Genomic DNA, 22,711 nt, shown 5'->3' with positions numbered 1-22,711 from the left:
TGCGTCTCGGCAAATTCGATGAAAATTAAGAGGTACAATCCACAGATAAAGGTGAACAGGATATGGAATTCGTGTTGTTCAGTAAGTTGATGCTGGACGAGTTGAATCTTATTCTACCAAGTCTTTCATGTCTTTCCCCAACCTACCGAAACACTTCGTTGGTCACAGTTAAAATATTGTGTGGCACCATTCATGACCAACATTCTATAGCAACATTAAATGAGGCTATACAAAACACAGCAGTAAGATGTGCCAACAAACACTGCATCAGTCAATTTACTTGATAAATTTTTACTTTATACCATTCCTTCCTTTTGCTGGTGATTTTACTTTTTCTTGGCTGTTGTTACATGATTCACACAAATTTGAGGGTAATTTTTTGTAGGAAGTGCTTTACTCTCCTGTTCCCTACCTCCTTCCCCTTGACCCACAAACAGGGAGGATTGGAAAACAAGATTTTTGACAGTAGAATGAGACCCACAAACAGGGAGGATTGGAAAACAAGATTTTTGACAGTAGAATGAGGCCCAAATTGAATGAATCACAAAAACAACCCATTAAAAAAGTAAAATCATCAAGAAAATGTTGAATATAACCTAACCTAAGCAAACCTAACTAATGTAACCTAGCCTAGTAATGTGCTGTCCTGGAGTCATCGGCTGGAGATAAGGAAACTATGGTAAATTTTTATGATAGGACCAAACTGCATTTCAAATACAAAGCTGTGATATTTGCTATTAGTTTTTGTTATGGATGATTTTGAGCATAAAACAAGTTGGAAATGCTTGATCTTGCCTCTTTTTCCTCATTCTCTATGATCTTGGGAACTAGTTGGGTAGTGGGGTTTATGGGGTAACACAAACCTGACCTGACCTGATCTATCCTAACTTAGCAAACTATATATATTTCACATTAAAAATATCAGAGCTTACCTTAGACCTGATTGGACCACAATGGCAGCCATGATTACAGTTCATGAGAAGAGGAAGGTATTAATATGGATGCATCTGTAAACACAGCAGGATTGCATCACCTAACAGAAATTCCCTATTTCACGGAAACTATTAATTTCCAACAAAAACTTCAATACAGTAAGTTTCTCAGTATCCTTAAAAGTAATGAAAAACAATAATCCTAAATGTGTAGAGTGTTATGTTCCTCTGAACTGTGATTGGAGCATTCAGTATTAGTGTTGAAGAAGATTGGTAGGTGGCAACAGTGTTGACTGTGAAGAGTTGGGAGCTTAACAGGTCTGCCATGACAACCCTTGCATGTGGGTGAAATAATGATTGAAAAATTCCCAGCTCAAAACTAATAGCTTGTGACAAAGTCTGTAGAAGAAATATATCAAACAAAAGTCTCAATTATCATAAAAACTGTTAAAAAAAATGAGGTATGTGACTGGGTATAAACTTAAGTAATACTATTTACTCAAACAAGGACCTTTGGCAACAAGAAGACAAATACACAAACAACAGATGGTATGAGAAATCACAAGTTACTTAACATAAAGGCACTTACTCCCTACAGTTGTACAAATTTAACAGAAGCAGTCACAATTTCACATACCATGTTTAGCAGACAAATACTGTAGTTGTGATATTAATTTTTTCTCCAAGCTTCTAAGAGTGGAATCTTCCATCGTTTATTTAAAAGTAGGGCAACCACTCATTAGGCCACCTCCCTTATCCTAATTCAAATCTTGTTTCCCTTATTTAATCAGATTTCTTAATCATATTCTAGCCAACATAGGTACAGATCTTTTCTACAGCTCAATAATAATATTTGTATGAAGTGACCATGAGGGTTATGACAGAGGATTTTTTTCCAATTATACTCAATTAAATGTTACAATCTCCCAATGCTAATTGATCTTCCAGAACCATGGTACCTGCTTTGCCTTAATCTCTTCTGTGCAAGTCAGACTATAGTCATTCTAAATTATCACCATCATTTGGGCTTTATCCTGTGCCAAAATTCACTTAATCTCCTCTCTGCCAAATTTATATCAACACACATATCTTTTAGCTCATGTCAGATATTTACTTCTCCTAGATTGAATTTATTTATAGTATTTTATTCTCTGGTAAAGCTACATAGTGTTATGACTATTTATATTTTAGTGATAATAATGACTTTTATAAGTGCCACACCACTCGTCAGTGTTGTTTTCTGACAGCGTCACACTTCTGTGACTCAGTGGAGATAGGTCAAGTGATATGGCTAGACACACTGTAACCTATCAAATCTACATCTGCATTTTTTTTTCTTTTTTTCATGTAAGAGGTCCACTGGTCAAGGGCAACAAAAAATTTAATAAAAAAAAGACCCACTTGATGCTAATTCCCCTAGAGGTCAGATAGAATAATCAAGAAACAGAGGTTAAGTGTCTTGAAACATCTCTTGAAAGAGTTCAAGTCATATGAAGGAGAAAATATAGAAGTAGGTAGGGAGTTCCACAGTTTACCAGAGAAAGGATGAATGATTGAGAATACTGGTTAACTATTGCATTAGAGATGTGAGCAGAATAGGGATGAGAGAAAGAAGAAAGTCTTGTACAGTGAGGCTGAGAGAGGAGGGGAGGCATGTAGTTAGCAAAATCAGAACAGTTACCATGAAAATAGTGGTAGAAGATAGCAAGAATTGCAACATTGCAGTGATGAGAACAAGAAATGCTACATTGCAGTGATGAGAAAGAGGCTGAAAACAGTCAGTTAGAGGAGATGAGTTGACAAGACAAAAGATTTTGATTCCACCCTGTCTAAAGTAACTGCACCTCAGGAGTTAACAGTTGTGGGGGTGAGAAAAACTGGCAGAGATGACTCATAAAGCCTAACTTCATAGAAGGTGTTTTAGCTAGAGATGAGATGTGAAGTTTCCAGTATAGATTATAGGTAAGGAACAGACTGAAATGTTCATTGTAGAAGTGGGGGACAGTTGAGTGTCATTAAAGAAGAGGGGATAGTTATTTGGAAGGTTGTGTTGAGTTGATAGATGGAGGAATTGAGTTTTTGAGGCATTGAACATTACTAAGTTTACTCTGTTCCATCAGAAATTTTGGAGAGATCAGAAGTCAGGCATGTTGTGGCTTTCCTGCATGAGCTGTTTACTTCCTGAAGGGTTGGATGTCTATGAAAAGATGTGGAAAAGTACAGATTGGTATCATCAACATAGTAGTGGGTAGAACAAGAAGTTTGACTGATCATTATTGAATTATAGGAAGAGAGTGGATGATGGGACAGAAACCTGAGGAACACCACTGTTAATAGACTTTGGAGAAGAATAGTGACCTTCTATCATGGAACCAATAAAACAGTCATAGAGGAAACTTGAGCAGAAGTTACAGAGAGAATGATGGAAGCCATAGAAGGGTAGTTTGGAAAGCAAAGCTTTGTGCCAGACGCTATCTAAAGCTTTTGATATGTCTAAGGCAACAATGAAAGTTTCTCAAATCCCTAAAAGAGGATGATCAAGACCCAGTAAGGAAACCCTGAAGATCAGCAGTAGAGTGGCCTTGATGGAACCCACACTCACAGTTGGGTAGAAAGTTGTGAAGTGATGAATGTTAAAGTATCTTCTTGTTGAGGTTAGATTCAAAACTTTTAAAGAGGCAGGAAATTAAAGCAATAGGACATTACTTTAAGGGATTACAGAGGTCACCCTTTTTTGGATCAGGCTGAATGTAGGTGAACTTCCAGCAAGAAGGAAAGGTAGATGTTGATAGACAAAGTTGGAAGAGTTTGACTAGGCAAGGTGTAAGCACAAAGGCACAGTTTTGGAGAACAATAGGAGCGACCCCATCGGGGTTATAAGCCTTCTGAGGTTAAGGGCAACGAGGGCATGGAAACACCACTGCAAAGGATCTTAATGGGTAGCATGAAGTAGTCGGAGGATGGAGGAGAGGGAGGAACAAGCCCTGAATTATTCAAGGTGGAGATTTTAGCAAAAGTTTGAGCAAAGAGTTCAGCTTTTGGAGATGGATGAGATGGCAGTGGTGCCATCAGGTTGAAATAAAGGAGGGAAAGATGAAGAAGCAGGATGAGATGGCAGTGGTGCCATCAGGTTGAAATAAAGGAGGGAAAGATGAAGAAGCAAAGTTATTTGAGATGTTTTTGGTTAGGTGCCAGAAATCACAAAGGGAGTTAGATCTTGAAAGATTTTGACACTCTATTAATGAAGGAGTATTTAGCTAGTTGGAGAACAGACTTGGCATGATTCCAGGCAGAAATATATAGCTCATGAGATTCAGGTGATGGAAGGCTCAAGTACCCTTTGTGGGTGACTTCTCTATCATGTATAGCACGACAACAAACTGTGTTAAACCAAGGTTTGAAAGGTTTTGGTCAAGAAAAAGAGTGAGGAATGTATGCCTCCATGCCAGACAATATCATCTCTGTTATGCACTCATCACACAGAGATGGGTTTCTGACATGGAGGCAGTAGTCATTCCATGGAAAATCAGAATAATACCTCCTCAGGTCCCCCCAACTAGCAGAGGCAAAATGCCAGAAGCATCTCCATTTTGGGTGATCCTGAGGAGGGATTGGAGCAGTAAGACATGATACAGATATGAGGTTGTGATTGGAGGAGCCCAGTGGAAAAGATAGGGTGACAGCATAAGCTGAAAGATTAGAGTTGGGGAAAAGGTCAAGATTGTTGGGCATGGCTGCAACTCAAGCTTCTATCCCTACTTCTTACTCTTGTCTTCTCTATGGTCAAGAAAATAAATAGTTTATTGCAAAAATAAGCAATTCTTAAAAGAAATTTATTGCCCAAACAGCAAAAGCCATCAGTGTGAGCAGAATAATACTTATTAATCTTATCTTCCTTCTTGAAGATAAAAATGCAGATATTATGTCCAGAGAGAGAGAGAGAGAGAGAGAGAGAGAGAGAGAGAGAGAGAGAGAGAGAGAGAGAGAGAGAGAGAGAGAGATTTGCTGAAAGCAAGAATTATTCTTTGCACATAGACTCAAATTCATTGATGTGCCTAGTACATAGTTTAGCATTTCCAGGAGCAGAGAATTTCCCATGAGAAAAATGCTCAAGCATTAGCCATATTTTTGAAGGACCATGAGTGTCATCCTTTAGTCAATGATTTCTAATGAATAAAGTTTAGGTAAAATATTTCAGTAGTGAAATCTAAGAAATTAGGATAGTCGTACCTATGTACTGTATATTGTATAAAACCAGACACATCTGATAAACATTGCATTTTATGGACTTGGCACAACATAACCTACCCACTGTTGCTGATATTATTAACATCTCTTAAAATTATTTTTCAAGGCCATTCACATTGCTGACATCTAAAATCACAAAGTGGTTTTGTTCAGCAATGCTAAATATGACTAGATCTTTTTAAAAATTATATGTTTACCTATATCATACAAATAGAACACCTCAGTAATCTAAAATTAAGGATTGGTACTGGCCTATGTTGTGTATTGTATATACCATAGCTGTTAGGTTGGGTGCAGACGAACGACTTTTTTGTCCGTGGCGCTGTGGTACAACACTGAAGTGAGTAGTTGCCCCATTCACTTAAGTGAGTGGGGCCATGTTAACAAAGATTTTTGACTATAGAAGTTTGAGTCAGACCAACTCTTATGTTTAGAATTGTGCTTAACATCTCAAGTTGTGGTTAGTCTAGGTCTTAAATTTAAGACAGGTCCGGTGTCTGCTTATGCTTAACTTTAAGAGTTATGCAGAGACTGAGCTAACCAAACAAAGATGGCCGACCGTTGAGCCCAAGCCTGCTACCTCAAGAATTATCAGCCCTTTAAGGATGTTCTCAATGACCTGAGTGACTGAACTATTGGACATATGTAGAATAAAACTCCTGTAGTGTTTGTTATTTGTGACATATTTGGCAGATGCCTTGGAGAGCCCCACAGGAAGGAGTGATGCACTGATGCTAGTAATTAAAGTAATAATTACAGTGTTATTTAGCCAATGAGAAATGCAGCTATGCAGCAATAATGACCTTGGACTTAATAATGTGTCCTGTTTTTGGCTTGCCTCATTTACCTTCTTAGTAATAGAGCCCCATGCAGCTTTTTTGTGCTGTTGAATAAGTGAAGCCCTTCAGGCTACATCTTTCCTCATATGCTGACTGGACAAGGTAGGAAAGTCTCACCATTGGTACAGCTGGGTTTCCTCTATTGGCCTTCTCAGCCTTAGGGGTCATCATTCCCTCCATACTCAAGAAAAAGGACAGGATAGGAAGTGCTGCTGAGTGGGAGTGGCAGGACAAGGACAATGCTGGCTCAAGGACATAAACACAATACATGCGCCTTGTGCAGGATCTAATTTTGTTTATTAATAAACACAAATTTATGTTCTCATATCCTTACAAAATCAATGATAATTTTTTTTGTTATTTAATCCAAAAAATGTATAAAAAGATTGCACTATTAACTCAATATTGAGAAATATAAGATATAACTATTTTGCTCTTTCACTATTTCATATTGGGACTTAAGAGTTCGGCTCAGTACAACTTTAAGACCACTTAAGAGATAAGCACAAATCTAAGCAGAAGGCTGAGACGAACTCTGAGAATCTTTGTTAATATGGTCCCTGGGACTTGAGTGAGCCACACCACAGATCACCCGTGTGTGTGTGTGTGTGTGGGCAGAGCCATGCCACTGTGCCATGCTTTATTTTTTGTGCAGAATCCATCTCTCTGAAGCTGGACATGAAGATGTCATACATCTCCCATGCCTTGACTTTTGCTATCTTATTGTAGCCCATATCACTGGTTGGTTTTTAATTTCAATAATAAAGTGATCTATATCTACATATATAATATATAATAAAGGATAATTAAAGAGAAAAATGTGACTTGTTGATTAACCAATGTTTGGTGTGTGACTGCCAGGCAATTCATCAGACATCAATGATGTCACATGCCCGTTTTTCAGCCACAGTTGCTCACCACAGACACTCATGTGTGTGGCTTCACTTCTAAACAATGAAAATTTATGGGGAGCCACATCCCTGCTATATACCAACGTGGTGATTAGTTGCCAGGAGTTAATTGTCTGCTCCCAGCCTTAGGCCATGTCTGCACAGAACAAGAAAGCAGGCCAGAGTGAGAGTGAGAGAGGTTGGATGAATTTGAGTGGCTACATTGGAAACAATTTCAGATGTTAGTTGCTATGGCAACGGGCTTTCACCTGCTACTCGTCCACCTTCCCAGCCACCTCAACACCCACATCAGCTGATTTACTGGACATTGAGTTAAAGGTTATGATTGGCAAGTGTATCACCAAAGCTCTTTATACATGCTACCCATGAAACTAGATGAGGATGTCAGGTCAGTATGTGATGAGAAAGGAATCACTGATAATATGGCAAGACAATGATGTATTGTAAAATCATTGTGAGAGATGCAATAGAGGCATTTTTTTTTTTTTTTCTATAAAGAAGGCAAGGAGCAAGTAGCTTTGTAATATATCATGCCTCACCCCCACTCTGGTAAATGAGAACCACTGTTGATGCCCATGAGAAGTGAGGTGAAAATGTTATAAAGAGTCCCTTGGTTTATTTATGTGGCAGAATTTGAAAAATCTGCTCATACCATTGTGTTTAGCAGACTTTTATTCTACAAGATGAAAGAGTTTATTTTAGTGTTTATACCATAGCTGCTGAATATGGTAGCCATGAGTAAAGTATTTTATAAACATTTGATAGCGGTGTTTTGATTTCAACTCATCCTAATTTCTTTATTTTTTGTTTCTGCCAAATTTTTATGAGTATATCTGAGTTCTGCAATTACTGCCAATTATAGCAGTATCAATCAAAATGCCCTATCTAGATTCTGAGGTGTCAGGAATAAAGAAACATCTCTGTTATGTCACTCATTCTGACCTGACAAATGTGTGTGAGAAAAATAAACTGTTTACTCTTCTCATTTTCTTGCCTTTTGACCCATGGGGATGCCATCCTTTGGCTGCTGCCAATGTGCTTACCTGCACTGGTTGTAATGTATAAAGTTCCTGACCCACTTTCTTGTTCTCAGTGCAGACACAACCTTAGGTTAATTGAAGATTGAAGAAATTCTTTATAGATAAACTGTAATTATGGTTGAAAGTTATATTCAAACTTGTAAAATAAATACACTTTTTTCCAAGGAGAGGGAACTGGATTAAAAATATATCTATGACTGTTTCAGAGTGCTTATTTGTATTACAAGGGACTTTCATCTTCTAAATTGTCTAAACATGGAAACAAAAGATGCATGCATACAAACTTCCTCCATGTTGCTGCATCAGAGGCATTCAGAAACAGATATCAACTGGGAGAGGGAGTTGTGTTTTCCAGCATTGTGGACCACCTATATAATGGGGAATTTCTTGGAAGTGGCTGTCACCAGGTGGCAGCAATGAACTTGAAGGCACAAGCAATCTCAAGTTTTTTTGAAGTGCCACTCTGTATACATATTAATGTAGAAATTTTCTTTACATCATTTCATCTGAGTAGTAATACATGTAAAATTGTACTGTATTCATGAAAACAAATATTAGAGTTGCTTTTTATGGAATATTAGTAGTTTTTGGTTGTCCGTAGTTTTCGATGCAGTACAATATACACGTGGCTGTGGCAATCACTTCTGGAGTGACTTAAGGGAGTGGCTGCATAAAATGACAATATCCATTTTTCACAATGTAGGATTTGACATATTAAGTAGTACCCTATTTCTTATATTTTAGAATCTGTAAAAAAAAAAAAAACTTCCAGTTTGTATTTGATCTGGTTCTTAGCTTGAAATTAAGTTTAAAGAGAAAGTCTCCATAAATGTATTCATAGGTGATATGTTACACTGGTAATAGATTTTTCTGTGTGGCCTCTTTAGTAAATCTAGCTTAGTTTAAAAGTTCCATGTTAATTCTCAGTCTTAGTTGATAGAATCTTTCCCTAACTGGCTGCCTCCACTGTCTACATTTATGTGTAATATTTATTTTGCTTGTCAGGAAAGTAGAAATGCATTTAAGAATACATGTAGTTCAGTGCCAGACAATGAAAGCAGTTGAAGTGCAATAATTAATACTGACAAAATGGTATGAATAAAAAATCTGAACAGCTTTTAACATTTGCATTTTTATGTGTGAAATTTTATTTGACACAGGGGCATTTGTATGTGAAGATGTCAGTGGATGCAAACACTAAGTTGCCTATGTTATTGAGTCTCTCTCTCTCTCTCTCTCTCTCTCTCTCTCTCTCTCTCTCTCTCTCTCTCTCTCTCTCTCTCTCTCTCTCTCTCTCTCTCTCTCTCTCTCTCTCTCTCTCTCTCTCTCTCTCTCTCTCTCTCTCTCTCTCTCTCTCTCTCTCTCTCTCTAACAGTCTGTCTATCTGTCTCTGTCTAAGTATACATCCATTGATCCCAGAAAAAAAAATGTGAAAATCAATATTTGTTTATCCCTTTGTAATATCTAACATTGTATGTACAAGTACTACATATTTTATTTTGTAATCCAGGCAATGTGTAAAACAGAGTAAATTTTTGCAGTTCTTAGTTAATGATAATGGTTGTATATTACAGTCAAAAACAAACTTTTCACAAAATGCCTTGTCCTTCAAGGAAACATGTGCATAGAGTTGATAAAGATACAGAAAATGGTATAAGCTAACAAACAGTGGTGGCTTATTATTTCATTATTAAATTTAATGGAAATTTTTGATGTGTCATGTTTTGAAACTGATAAATGGATGTAAAATGTAAATAATGAGAGGTAGCAGCCATATATCAAGCTGAGATGATTCCTCATTTATATTCTTTTATCCTGTGGTCTTAACTATTTATGTTGTCCTGTATTATGCCTCATAGATTACATAGTTAGATGTAATCATCTAATTATGTATGTACTCATAATTAAGTTGATGCACATCCAGTTGTGGCTAGTTGTAGAAACATTGCTGCTAGAGGTTAGTTCCTGTGAGGAAGCTTGGGTAATGTGAGTGAAGTTAATTGGTAACTTTAATGAAAGGGAGAGATTCTCTACACCTTGAGAATTTGCTTCTTACTATTGGATTCAGTGTGCATTACTTTATTATGGTGAATTTAACTGTTAGATTCAGAGTTATACTGATACAGTAGAACCTCATTAGATAAAGAATTTTACAGATACAGTAGAACCTCATTTCACAAATGCCCCACATCATGAACAAATTGGTTCACAAACTAATTTTGTGAACAGATTGTAGCTTGGTTTATGAATGATGGTTTGGGGTACAAATGTACATTACCCACAGTCCATGAAACCTCGTGCTCAGTTTTGTGTTGATGTGCTTGGCGTAAACATTGTTCGTGAGAGTGCTGTGTTCAAAATCATTTTTTTTTTTATATATAGATAAGTTACCGCTCACAGATCTAATTTCTAATATAATATAATTTCTCTCTCTCTCTCTCTCTCTCTCTCTCTCTCTCTCTCTCTCTCTCTCTCTCTCTCTCTCTCTCTCTCTCTCTCTCTCTCTCTCTCTCTCTCTCTCTCTCTCTCTCTCTCTCTGAGGTAGCCTTTCAGTTGCTGTAGGAATATGAGGCCTGAGTTGGCTTTTCGAGGTGTAACTATGAGACACACACACATGCTTGGGGTGGTTGGAGGGTGTACAGAAGAGGTGGTGATGGGTAAGGGAGTAATAAAATAGGGAGGATAGGTTAAGCAAAGTTACCATAAAAGAGATTAGTAGGCAGCTGTGTGTTTGTGCACATGAGTCACATCCTCTCTCTCTCTCTCTCTCTCTCTCTCTCTCTCTCTCTCTCTCTCTCTCTCTCTCTCTCTCTCTCTCTCTCTCTCTCTCTCTCTCTCTCTCTCTCTTTCTCTTCATAAAAAAGAAATAACTGACAATTCATCACTGATGAGACAACCTTCTTTGTCGCATCAGTGCACGCACGCACACACACACACACACACACACACACACACACACACACACACACACACACACACACACACACACACACACACACACACACACACACACACACACACACACACACACACACACACACACACACACACACACACACACACACACACACAGAACACACACACACACACACACACACACACACACACACACACACACACACACACACACACACACACACACACAGAGAGAGAGAGAGAGAGAGAGAGAGAGAGAGAGAGAGAGAGAGAGAGAGAGAGAGAGAGAGAGAGAGAGAGCAAGGAATGAACAAGAGAGGGGGAACTGTATTGTATCCCTGTACAGTCTCCCCTCTCTGGTGTAGGGGTATGGGATCAAGAGAAGGATAGGATGTAAGCTCTGCAAATGAGACTTCCTCATTCTGGATAGAGGGTGGGGTTTGGTGTAGCAGGAGCAGGGATGGTAGGAGGAAGAACAGGACCTCAAAGACAATATTGGAGTTTTTAGCCAGAGCTAAAACAGGATATGGGATCACTCAACAGCAACTAAAACAGAATGTAATTATGATGCCTATGTAGGCGTCATCGTATTGAAAGGGTATGGATATGTATTTCATTTACTTTCTATATTCTTCATAAAAAAATAAAAAGTAAAAATACCATATTTCTGAGGCTGCAACTGATTAATCGTATTTTCATAGCCATATTTGTTGGTGTATTAGACACACCTCTGCATAAGACAGACCCGTATTTTACAAGGATGTTTTGCAGAAAAAAATGTATTATGTTTCATCATAAAGTTATGTAAAAAAAAAATTTTGTGTGTGTGTGTGTGTGTGTGTGTGTGTGTGTGTGTGTGTGTGTGTGTGTGTGTGTGTGTGTGTGTTTTATGTAAGATACCCACTGGCCAAAGACAACAAAATTTTTTTATTAAAAGAAAGGCCCACTTAATGCCATTTCCCATAGACATGTCAGATAGAATAATAATTATAATAATAAAAAAAAAAGGATAGGTGTCTTGAAACCTCCCTTTTCAAAGAGTTTGAGTCATAGGAAGGAGGAAATACAGAAGCAGGCAGGGGGTTCAGAGTTTACCAGAGAAAGGAATGAGTGGTAGGAGGAGGCAGTAGGCACCTGCTGAAATGATAATTACTTCTGGTGAGGTCTAAAGCACTGAATCGAAGGTTGCTGTGAACCTATCATTAAACCCAGATGTGACCTCACCGAATGTTTCCCTTTGTCTCACAACACAAGGGGGCAGTCACAGACTGTCATCTAAAGACACCTCTCTTCCTTCACACAAATCTATAAGCACTTAATTACACATACACCCTTCACTCAAAATTCAAAATTATCATGGCGACTCCTACACCAACCTCAGAGTCCCCATCTGGGGAGGGGACCACAAATGTCCCCAGGTCGAACCACTCTTCTGGTATCGACCCTGAGTGTCTTGACACCCTCCCTCAACTTTTTTTTTCATTAACTTCTGCAACATTTGTGGTCTTAGATCTAATTTTCAATCTGAAGAACACCACCTCTCCTCTACTAAACCTTATCTTCTTTTCCTCACTGAAACACAGGTGTCTTAGGCAACAGACAGTATCCCCTTTTCTGTCCCTTCCTACTTTCTCTATCCTCATTTTCATTCCAAAGCTGGATGTTGTGTTTATGTGCACAACGACTTAACCTTATCTTGTGCCCATGCTCTTGAATCTGAGTTTTCCACCATCTGGCTACGACTACAGGGTCACTCAAGCTAAATTCATCTGTGCTGTATACCTCTCACCTAACTCCTCTGACTAAAAGAAATTCTTTGACTACTTAACTTCCAAAGTGGAGCACATTCTGACACTACCCATACCCTAGTGGAGATCTCCATTCTTGGAGACTTCAATGTTCACCATCAGCTTTGGCTTTCCTCTCCCTTCACTGGTCATCCTGGTGAACTAGCCTTTAGCTTTGCTATCCTCCATGACTTACAGCAATTGGTGCAACACCCTACTTGTATTCCTGATGCCCATCATTCTTGATCTTTTCCTAACCTCTAATCCTTCTGCTTATGCTGTTACCGTCTTTTCTCCGTTGGGCTCCTCTGATAACAATTTCACATCTGTATCTTGTCGTATTGCTCCTATCCCTTCTCAGGATTCCCCTGAGTGGAGGTGCCTCTGGCATTTTGCCTTCACTTGTTGGGGGGACATGAGGAGGTATTTTGCTAATTTTTCTTAAAATGACTACTGCTTCCATGTCAGAGATCCATCTCTGTGTACTGAGCGCATAACAGAGTTGATTGTGTCTGGCATGGAAGTGTAATTCCTTACTCTTTTTCTCAACCTAAACCTTCCATACCTTGGTTTAACACAGCCTGTTCTCATGTTATACATGAAAGAGAAGTGGCCCACAAAAGATACTTGAGCCTTCCATCACTAGAATATCATGCTCTTTATATTTCTGCCTGGAACCATGCCAAGTCTGTCCTCCAACTAGCCAAAAACTCTTTTATTAATAGAAAGTGTCAATCTTTCAAGATCTAACTTCCCTCATGACTTCTGACACCTAGCCAAAAACATCTTCAATAAGAACATAAGAAATAAGGGAAGCTGCAAGAAGCCACCAAGCTTACATGTGGCAGTTCCTGTATGAAATATACCTACCTATTTCCACCTATCATCCCCATCCATAAATCTGTCTAATCTTCTCTTAAAGCTCCCAAATGTCTTAGCATTAACAACTTGATTACTGAGTCCGTTCCATTCATCTACTACTCTATTTGAGAACCAATATCTTCCTATCTTTTTCTTAAACCAAAATTTTCAAGCTTGAACTTGTTATTTCTTGTTTCTGCTTGCTGATCCTAAGAATTTTGCTTACTTCCCCCTTGTTATAACCCTTATACCACTTAAAGACTTCTATCAGGTCCCCTCTTAACCTATGTCTCTCTAAAGAATGTAAATTTAACAGTTTCAATCTTGCCTCGTAAGGATTACTCATCCCCTTTATCCTTTTAGTCACTCTCCTTTGTACTGATTCTAATATATCTATATCCTTCTTGTAATGTAGGGACCAGAACTGCATAGCATAGTCTAGATGAGGTCTGACCAGTGCCAAATATTGTATTTGATGGTTCATAAGACACACCTATTCTCTGAAAGAAAGTCTCAGGAAATGAGCCTGTGTCCTATGAGGCCAAGGTTCAGCATTGAGGCAGTGGTTGGTGGTAAGTCTATGGCAACAGAGGCTCTAAAATCAAACCCCAGAAATCTTTGCCCATGTAAACAAAGTGATGATTGGTACTACACCACAAAACAAGTCTTTCTTTCAAGGTAACAATATATAATAGGTCATACTTACCAGTAATTCACATAGAATGACACCAGTCAAGAAGAATTTGCCCTAAGTGACCATGCACCACACATTGCGTGTACCAAAACAAACACGTGGTCGGTTACATGCCAAACCCAGTGACACAGGGAAGCTTCACTGTGTTCTTTACAGTGTGATGCTGTTACTCCATGAGGTAAGACACACTTTCATACAATTAAAATTGCACCTATCTTTTAGCATTCTTATGAACAAACTTTATTACCCCTGTAGTCTCTCACAGTCACTGCTGATGCCATATGCCAGGTACATGTTTACATCTCACAACAGGATTGGTACATAGGCTACTAGCAAATATTAGAGTTTTTAAATGCAAAATATTGGAATCTAATAATGATCTAAATGCATGTGAGAGTCTTCAGATGTTAGGTGAAATTCATATTCACTTCATATTCAGAGCTTAAATCTGCTCATTTATTTATTTTTTTTTCATTTCAGTGTCTGCTAAAACGGTGCATCTTATGAGCCCATGCATCTTATGAACTATCAAATACAGGATAACTTTAATATTACTTCAGGACTTGTACTTTAAATACTTGTAAAAATTAATCCTAATAACTTATTCGCCTTGTTTCTGGCCTCTATGCATTGCTTTCCTTGACAGAGTTCAGAGCTAACTATAACTCCTAAATCTTCTTCGTACCCTGAACCTACCAGAGTTTTGTTGTTTATTGTGTACATACTGTGTGGGTTTCCTCTACCTATGCTGAGTACTTTGCATTTATTGATATTAAACTGCATTTGCCATCTGTCTGTCCATTCGTTCATCCTATCTAAATCTGCCTGCAAGGTGATGGCATCTGATTCTGACCTAATTAATCTGTCTATCTGTGTCACAAATTTACTAACATCACTACTAATTCCACTATTCAAGTCATTGATATATATATTAAAAACAACAATGGCCCTAATACTGATCCCTGTGGCACTCCACTAATTACCTGATCCCACTTGGATTTAGAGCTGTTTATTACAACTCTGTCGCCTGTTGCTTAGCCATGACCTTATCCAGCCTAACACCTTCCCATCTGTCCCATGTGCTCTAACCTTTCTCACGAGCCTCTGATGGGGTACCTTGTCAAACGATTTACTGAAGTCCAGATATAAGATGTCATAACCATTACCATTATCTGCTGCCTCATACACTACTATAAAAACTTAACAAGTTCGTCAGGTAAGACTTCCCCTTCATGAAGCCATGCTGTGACTGATTTATCAAGTTATGTTTGTCTAAATGCTCCCTAATGTTCTTCACTATTATTGACTCCATTATTTTACCTACAACAGATGTTAAGCTACCAGGTCTATAATTTGATGTTAAAGTTTTATCTCCTTTCTTAAAGATGGGTACTACATTAGCCTGCCTCCACAGTACTGGTACTTCACCTGACTCAAGTGATTTCCTAAGGACAGAAACTAATGGCTCACTAATAACCTCTGCATTGTTTAAGTACTCTGGGATATATTTCATCTGGTCCTGGTGTCTTGAACTTTTTTTAGCCTATCTATCTCCTGTTCCACTGTCTCCTTAGTTATGGTAATATCTGTCAGCTTCTCATTCTCACCTGCTCTAAATATGTTTACTATTCGGCATATCCTGTATGTTTTCCTGGGTGAAGACAGTTAAAAAATACTCATTCAGAATTTTAATAATCTCCTCACAAGAACTATGCAGCCTCCCATCTGCTGCCTTTGATGGACCTATAGCTTCCTTTTTCTTCGTCCTGTATACTGATAAAATCCCTTGGGGTCTGTCTTCGTTTGGCTGGCTACCTTTAATTCATGATTGCTTTTAGCTTTCCTTGTTAACTTCCTGACTGTTCTAACTAATTCATTATATTGTGGCCTTAAAACCTCTTCCCCTGCCTTTAATCCCTTATACATACTTCTTTTCTGCCCTTTTAACCTAACAGTCATCCATTTAGGGTCATTTTTCTGTGATCTTATTGCTCTATACGGGATGTCTATACAGGATGTCCTGTATGCAATTTATCTACAAAATATTTATAAAACTCATCTACATTTACTTTACCTAATCCTCTCATCTCAGCTCCTTCCATCCTCTCCACTCCCTCATTTACTTGCCTTGACCTCACCTCTTGTGTCTCAGCATTACCTGACCCTCTAGCATATTCACACATATCTCCCTCTTTCTCCCTCCAACCCTTCTTGACACTTCTTCCTTCTTCTTGCCCTACACCCTCACACCTCACCCCTCTCATCCTGCCTTATCTCTCTCAACCTCATCCCAGACTTGACCTCACCTTGTGTCTGTTGCCAGTAAACTCCTTGAAGGTACCTTTTTAATCCCTCAAAATCTGCTCTCCTAAAGTCTGGTGTTTTACTAGTGTTGTTTTTGCTTCTAAAAGTTTTCTCCCATTTTAATTTGTATGTAATTTCCAAGTGATCACTGTTACCTAGCTCTCCTCCAATATGTACCTGCGTAACTTCTTCCTCCCTGTTAGTTAGAATTAAATCTAAAATATTGTTCACCCTTGTGGGTTCTATGATTACCTGTTTAAAAAAATTATCCTGAATTACCCTAAGAAATTCCTCTACTTCCCTGTTATCCACCATCAGGCTCTACTTGGTATTCCTAAAATTAAAATCTCCTACCACACATATCTGACTGCACCTGCCTGCCCTATTTATTTCCTGCCATAGTGAGGTGTTACTTTCCTTTGTACTGTTTGGTGGCCTGTACACTACTCCCAGCACTACTGACTGTGATCCTTCCTTAATATCTACCCATATTGACTCTGTTTTGCTGTTTTAATTCTACTGTTAATACAAGACTGTAATGTGTCTCTAACATAGAGTGCAATGCCTCCTCCTCTCCTATTTTCCCTGTCTTTATAGAATAGTGTATAACCATATATCTCTTAACCTCTGCATTAAATACTCTTCCTGACATATCTAACCAAGTTTTTGTTAAAGCAATGATATCAAGGTTCTCTACACATGCCATTCCTCTAAGCAAGTCTATTTTATTCAAAAATACTTCTACAATTTGTGAAGAAAACTCTTCAGATATTTCTTACCTTCTCTGAGCTAGTTACCTTTCTAGATTTTACTAGATTTTTTTTTACCTTTCTAGTAACTTTGCTTCTTCCTCTTTCCCTTCTTTATTTCAACCAGATGGCATCACTGCTATCACATCTATCTCTAAAGTTGAACTCTTTGCTCAAACCTTGGATGATTCAGGGCTTGTTCCTCCCTTTCCTCCATCCTCTGACTACTTCATGCTACCTATTAAAATTCTTCGTAATGATGTTTTCCATCCCCTTGTTAGCCTAAACCCTTGGAATGCTTATGGACCTAATGGGGTCCCTTGTATTGTTCTCTGAAACTGCACCTCTGTGCTTGCACCTTGCCTAAAACTCTCAACACTGTCTGTCAACATCTACCTTTCCTTCTTGCTGGAAGTTTTTCTACATTCAGCCTGTTCCTAAAAAGGGTGACCATTCTAATCCTTCAAACTACTGTTCTATTGCTTTTATTTCCTTCCTATCTAAAGATTTTGAATCCTCAACAGGAAGATTCTTAAACATCTATCACTTCACAAACTTCTGTCTGGTCGCCAGTATGTGTTTTGTCAAGGCCGCTCTACTGGTGATATGGCTTTTCTTACTGAGTCATGGTCATGCTCTTGTAGAGATTTTGGTGAAACTTTTGCTGTTGCCTGAGACATTTCAAAAGCTTTTGATAGGAGTCTGGCACAAAGCTTTGATTTCCAAACTACCCTACGACGGCTTCTATCCCTCTCTCTGTAACTTTACCTCAAGTTTCCTTTCTGACCGTTCTATTGCTGCTGTAGTAGACGGTCACTGTTCTCCTAAATGTATTAACAGTGGTGTTCCTCAGGGTTCTGTCCTGTCACCCACTCTCTTCCTATTATTCATCAATGATCTTCTAAACCAAACTTCTTGTCCTTTCCACTCCTACGCTGATGATACCACCCTGCACTTTTGCATGTCTTTTCATAGAAATCCAACCCTTCAGGAAGTAAACAGTTCATACAGGGAAGGCATAGTATGCCTGACTTCTGATCTCTCTAAAATTTCGGATTGTGGTAGAGCAAACTTGGAGACTTCAATGTTCACCACCAGCTTAGCCTTTCCTCTCCCTTCGCTGACCATCCTGGTGAACTAGCCTACAACTTTGCTATCCTCCATGACCTAGAGCAATTGGTGCAACACCCTACTTGTATTCCTGACCGTCTTAGAGATACGCCCAACATTCTTGATCTTTTCCAGACCTCTAATCCTTCTGCTTATGCTGTCACACTTTTTTCTCCGTTGGGCTCCTCTGATCACAATCTTGTATCTGTATCTTGTCCTATTGCTCCAATCCCTCCTCAGGATCCCCTTAAGTGAAGGTGCCTCTGGCGTTTTGCCTCTGCTAGTTGGGGGGACCTGAGGAGGTATTTTGCTGATTTTCCTTGGAATGACTACTGCTTCCGTCTCGGAGATCTGTCTTTGTGTGCTGAGCACATAACAGAGGTGATAGTGTCTGGCATGGAGGCGTACATTCCTCACTCATTTTCTCGTCCTAAATCTTCTAAACCTTGGTTTAAACAGAGCTTGTTCTCGTGCTATACATGATAGAGAGGTGGCCCACAAAAGGTACTTACGCCTTCCATCACCAGAATCTCATGCACTTTATATTTCTGCACGGAACCATGCCAAGTCTATTCTCCAACTAGCCAAAAACTCCTTCATTAACAGAAAGTGTCAAAACCTTTCAAGATCTAACTCCCCTCATGACTTCTGGCATCTAGCCAAAAATATCTCCAATAACTTTGCTTCTTCTTTCCCTCCTCTGTTTCAACCAGATGGCACCACAGCTATCACATCTATTTCTAAAGCTGAACTCTTCGCTCAAACCTTTGCTAAAAACTCTACCTTGGACGATTCTGGGCTTGTTCCTCCCTCTCCTCCACCCTCTGACTACTTCATGCCACCTACTAAAATTCTTTGCAATGATGTTTTCCATGCCCTCGCTGGCTTAAACCCTCGGAAGGCTTATGGACCTGATGGGGTCCCTCCTATTGTTCTCCGAAACCCGTGCCTCTGTGCTTGCACCTTGCCTAGCCAAACTCTTTCAGTTCTGTCTGTCAACATCTACCTTTCCTTCTTGCTGGAAGTTTGCCTACATTCAACCTGTTCCTAAAAAGGGTGACCGTTCTAATCCCTCAAACTACCGTCCTATTGCTTTAATTTCCTGCTTATCTAAAGTTTTTGAATCTATCCTCAACAGGAAGATTCTTAAACATCTATCACTTCACAACCTTCTATCTGATCACCAGTATGGGTTCCGTCAAGGCCGCTCTACTGGTGATCTTCTGGCTTTCCTTACTGAGTCTTGGTCATCCTCTTTTAGAGATTTTGGTGAAACTTTTGCTGTTGCCTTGGACATATCAAAAGCTTTTGATAGAGTCTGGCACAAAGCTTTAATTTCCAAACTACCCTCCTACAGCTTCTATCCTTCTCTCTGTAACTTCATCTCAAGTTTCCTTTTATGACTGTTCTATTGCTGCTGTGGTAGACGGTCACTGTTCTTTTAAATGTATTAACAGTGGTGTTCCTCAGGGTTTTGTCCTGTCACCCACTCTCTTCTTATTATCCGTCTTCCAGAAACTGCCCGGAGAGCGATGACACCACGCTCACACACACACACACACACACACACTCTCTCTCTTTCTCTCTCTCTCTCATCTTGGAGGGGAAATTGTACACTTCCAATGAGAGAGAGAGAGAGAGAGAGAGAGAGAGAGAGAGAGAGAGAGAGAGAGAGAGAGAGAGAGAGAGAGAGATTTCATCCCTTTTCATATCAAGTTTCAGGCAAATAACATTATCTCTCTCTCTCTCTCTCTCTCTCTCTCTCTCTCTCTCTCTCTCTCTCTCTCTCTCTCTCTCTCTCTCTCTCTGTCTCTCTCTCTCTCTCTGACAAGTTACCTTCTACCATTTTATTATAAAATCGAAGATAATGAAAAAATTAACATGAAAGAATGATAGGTATCATCTCTCTGTTCTGATAAAACAGGTGGATCCTGTAAATCATTTTCAAATAACATTATCTCTCTCTCTCTCTCTCTCTCTCTCTCTCTCTCTCTCTCTCTCTCTCTCTCTCTCTCTCTCTCTCTCTCTCTCTCTCTCTCTCTCTCTCTCTCTCTCTGACAAGTTACCTTCTACCATTTTATTATAAAATCGAAGATAATGAAAAAATTAACATGAAAGAATGATAGGTATCATCTCTCTGTTCTGATAAAACTGGTGGATCCTGTAAATCATTTTTCGAGTCCTCACTAATGTCTTCGCTTTCTTTAGTTTCTTCTTGTAAATATTCACTGTCACTGTCTTCATACTCAGAAGCACTGCTAAATACATATGTTCTGTCCTGCTCCATGGTGAGTTATGATCTGAGATCCTTCGCTCTTATCAGGATGTCTCTTCACACTTATCATGGTGCTTTCCACCCGGCGAGTGATTTCCACCTGGCGGGTTGCTGGGGTTGCCAAGTGTCGCCTGGAGAAAGGGAAAATAGCTTAGTTACCGCTAAATTTCCAGAGCTAGTGACAACACTACATGTGGAAACATGCCAGACACTTCCACTCACACCATCTGACTCGAGAAACCGCGCTTGGAGCTCAAAATTGAGGCGTGAAAATTCTTGATTACGGGTATGATTGCCGTCGCTACGGATGCATTGATGCAATCGTATATATATATATATATATATATATATATATATATATATATATATATATATATATATATATATATATATATATATATACGATTGCCGGAAGGAAAGGGTTTATGATCTTCTAAACCAAACTTCTTGTCCTATCTACTCCTACCCTGATGATACCACCCTGCACTTTTCCACATCTTTTCATACACGTCCAACCCTTCAGGAGGTAAACATTTCACGCAGTGAAGCCACAGAATGCTTGACTTCTGATCTTTCTAAAATTTCTGATTGGGGCAGAGCAAACTTGGTATTGTTCAATGCCTCAAAAACTCAATTCCTCCATCTATCAACTCGACACAACCTTCCAGACAACTATCCCCTCTTCTTCAATGACACTCAACTGTTCCCCTCTTCTACACTGAACATCCTCAGTCTGTCCTTTACTTATAATCTGAACTGGAAACTTCACATCTCATCTCTAGCTAAAACAGCTTCTATGAAGTTAGGCGTTCTGAGACATCTCTGCCAGTTTTTCTCACACCCCCAGCTGCTAACTCTGTACAAGGGCCTTATCCATCCATGTATGGAGTATGCTTCACATGTCTGGGGGGTTCCACTCATACTGCTCTTCTAGACAGGGTGGAATCAAAAGCTTTTCGTCTCATCAACTCCTCTTCTCTAACTGACTGTCTTCAGCCTCTCTCTCACCGCCACAGTGTTGCATCTCTAGCTGTCTACTACCGCTATTTTCATGCTAACTGCTCTTCTGATCTTGCTAACTGCATGCCTCCCCTCCTCCCACGGCCTCACTGCACAAGACTTTCTTCTTTCTCTCACCCCTATTCTGTTCACCTCTCTAATGCAAGAGTTAACCAGTATTCTCAATCATTCATCCCTTTCTCTGGTAAACTCTGGAACTCCCTGCCTGCTTCTGTATTTCCACCTTCCTATGACTTGAAATCCTTCAAGAGGGAGGTTTCAAGACACTTATTCATCAGTTTTTGACCACTGCTTTGACTCTTTCATGAGACTGGGATTTCAGTGGGCCTTTTTTTTTATTGGATTTTTGTTGCCCTTTGCCAGTGTCCTTCCTACATAAAAAAAAAAATAAATTGTTTAATGCCTCAAAACTCAATCCTCCATCTGTCAACTTGACACAACCTTCCAGACAACTATCCTCTCTTCTTCAGTGACACTCAACAGTCCCTCTCTTCTACCCTGAACATCCTCAGTCAGTCCTTTTCTTATAATCTAAACTGGAAACTTCACATCTCATCTTTAGCTGAAATAGTTTCTATGGAGTTAGGTATTCTGAGACATCTCTGCCAGTTTTTCTCACTCCATCCCTCCCCCAACTGCTAACTTTATACAATTACCTTATCCATCTATGTATGGAGTATGTTTCACATGTCTGGGGGAGTTCCACTCATACCACTGTTTTAGACAGGGTGGAGTCAAAAGCTTTTCGTCTCATCAACTCCTCACCTCTAACTGACTGTCTTCAGACTCTTTCTCATCGCCACAATGTTGCATCTCTTGCTATTTTCTTGCTAAGCGCTCTTCTGATCTTGTGAACTGCATGCCTCCCCTCCTCCTGCAGTCTTGCTGCACAAGACTTTCTTCTTTCTGTCACCCCTATTCTGTCTACCTTGCTAATGCAAGAGTTAACCAGTATTCTCAGTCATTCATCTCTTTCTCTGGTAAACTCTGGAACTCCCTGCCTGCTTCTGTATTTCCACCTTCCT

At 39.3% G+C, this 22,711-nt stretch overlaps 1 protein-coding gene across 4 annotated transcripts in view; it reads left to right on the top strand.

The window, feature by feature from the left end:
- LOC135092146 (uncharacterized) overlaps positions 1-22,711 on the top strand; it is a 74,879-nt gene that overhangs the window by 1,017 nt on the left and 51,151 nt on the right. The window lies entirely within an intron of this gene.

This window comes from Scylla paramamosain, chromosome 39, assembly GCF_035594125.1.
Source record: "Scylla paramamosain isolate STU-SP2022 chromosome 39, ASM3559412v1, whole genome shotgun sequence".
In the NCBI taxonomy this organism is placed as follows: Eukaryota; Metazoa; Arthropoda; class Malacostraca; order Decapoda; family Portunidae; genus Scylla; species Scylla paramamosain.
Note: the sequence above shows the minus strand (reverse complement) of the source record. Positions and strands in the feature narration are given on the sequence as shown.